A 2,500-nucleotide genomic window follows, 5' to 3' on the forward strand; every position below is an offset into this window, starting at 1 on the left:
TTAGGCTTACTGCATCCCATCGCCTCCCCGGCTCCATCTCCATCTCCACCGTCACCGAGGGCCTGCCGAGGGTTACCTGCCCGCTGCCTGCTCCTGGTTAAGATTCCCGCCAGACGCCTCTCCGCCAGCTCCGTCTCCAGCTCGGGCACATGCTGCCCGTGCCTGGTTTAGGCTTCACACAGCCTCTGCCTCATCCCTGACTCCATCTCCATCTCCATCTCCACCGTCACCGAGGGCTCCCGAGGTTACCCGCCCCGCTGCTCGCTCCCGGGTTAAGATTCCGCCAGACGCCCTCTCCGCTGGCTCCGTCTCCAGCTCGGGCGCACCTGCTGCGCTGCGTCTGCCAGGTGCTTCCCAGATCCTCTGCCTCATCCCTGGCTCCATCTCCATCTCCACCGTCCACCGAGGGCTCCTCGAGGGCTGCCCGCCCTGTCTGCTCCCGGGTTAAGATTCCCGCAGACGCCCTGTCCGCCGGCTCCGCCTCCAGCCTGGAGGCACCTGCTGCACGTCTGCTGGGCTTCCCAGATCCTCTCCTCATCCCTAGCTCCATCTCCATCTCCACCGTCCACCGAGGGCTGTCGAGGCCACCCGCCCTCGCTGCCTGCTCCCGGGTTAAGATTCCCGCCAGACGCCTCTCCGCTGGCTCCGCCTCCAGCCTGGCGGCACTGCTGCGTCTGCCTTATGCTTCCGCATCCTCCTCCTCATCCCTGGCTCCATCTCCATCTCCACCGGCCACCGAGGGCTCCGTCGAGGCCACCTGCCCTCGCTGCCTGCTCCCGGTTAAGATTCCCGCCAGACGCCCTCTCCGCTGGCTCCAGATCCAGCTCCAAGCCGCTGCCCGGCCAGAGGCTTCCCGCATCCTCTCGCCTCCCTGGCTCCATCTCCATCTCCACCGACACCGAGGCTCCGTCGCTGCCACCCGCCCTCGCTGTCTGCTCCTGTTAAGATTCCCGCAGACGCCTCTCTCCGCTGGCTCCGCCTCTCCATCTACCTGCCACCGCTGCCCGGGACCGGTTAGGCTTGCCGCAGCCTCTCCTCCCCGGCTCCGCCTCCTGGCCCTGGTACACTGGTAGAGAAATTCTCTGAAATACTTCCATATTTTCCTCTCAGAGAGGCGGGGGCTCTGAAGGAGGCCTAGAGCCCCCTGACGCTGCAACGAGTTCGAGACTTCCCGGGCGCCTGCTCTGAGGCCCATGTTTTCAAAAACTGGGTTTCTGAAATCGTGCAGAGTGTTTTTCGGTTTCCGGGATAAACCTCGACACCGAGGAAGGTAAATATGGCCAAATTCTAGTGCGGCTGACTCGATTTACCTTCCTCGGTCAAAACACTTTGAAGAAAAACGCAAATCTCTCGCCCTGGTACTCCTGGGAGAATTTTCGTGCCCCTGGTACTCCGGAGACTTCTCGTGCCCCTGGTACTCCCGACACTGCTCGTGCCCCTGGTACTCCCGACACTTCTCGTGCCCCTGGTACTCCCGACACTTCTCGTGCCCCTGGTACTCCTGAGAGAATTTTGCCCTGGTACTCCTGAGAGAATTCTCGTGCCCCTGGTACTCCTGGGAGAATTCTCGTGCCCCTGGTACTCCCGAGACTCTCGTGCCCTGGTACTCTGAGACTGCTCGTGCCCCTGGTACTCCTGGGAGAATTTCGTGCCCCTGGTACTCGAGGCTTCTCTTTTTTACACAAGTGGGCCTGGTGACCGTCCTCCGACCCCGCCTGCCTATACCTCGATTTCAGCTGGAAACTTATACAAAAACATATCAATTTCTATATAATAATACAGATAATATATATACTGCGCCCTCCCCAGGCCCCTGCCCTGCTCTGCTCTGCTCCCCACAATCCTGGCACAGCCACGCCCTTTGCTGCCTGGCCTGGAGGATGCTTACCACCGCCTCCCATCTCCGCCACCCGCCATCGCTTCCCGGGCCCGGAGGCTTCCCGCCTCCCGCCTCCCCTGGCTCTGCTCTCCCACCCCCTGCTCCATCTCCGCTACTCCGCCATCGCTGCCTGGGCCCGGGAGGCTTCCCAGATCCTCCCCTCTCCCCTGGTCTGCTCTCCCACCCCTGCTCCATCCCTGCCACGCTGCCCGGGTCTGGGAGGCTTCCCACGCCTCCCTCATCCCTGGTCTGCCACAGCTCTCCATCTCCCACCTCCCTGCTCCATCTCCGCTGCCTGCCACCGCTGTTCGGCCCGGGAGGCTTCCGCCGCCTCTCCCTCATCCCTGGTCTGCCACAGCTCTCCATCTCCCACCTCCCTGCTCCATCTCCGCTGCCCGGCCACTGCTGTTCGGGCCCGGGAGGCTTCCCGCCGCCTCTCCTCATCCCTGGCTCTGCTCCAGCTCTCCATCTCCCACCCCTGCTCCATCCCGGCTGCCTGCCACGCCTCCTCCCGGGGTTAAACTTCCCAAGATCCTCCCTCTCCCCCTGGCTCCTCCCACCCCGGCTCCATCCTGCCACCTGCCACTGCTGCCTGGCCTGGAGGCTTCCCAGATCCTCCCC

The sequence above is a fragment of the Xiphias gladius genome, unplaced genomic scaffold, assembly GCF_016859285.1.
Source record: "Xiphias gladius isolate SHS-SW01 ecotype Sanya breed wild unplaced genomic scaffold, ASM1685928v1 HiC_scaffold_1393, whole genome shotgun sequence".
In the NCBI taxonomy this organism is placed as follows: domain Eukaryota; kingdom Metazoa; phylum Chordata; class Actinopteri; order Istiophoriformes; family Xiphiidae; genus Xiphias; species Xiphias gladius.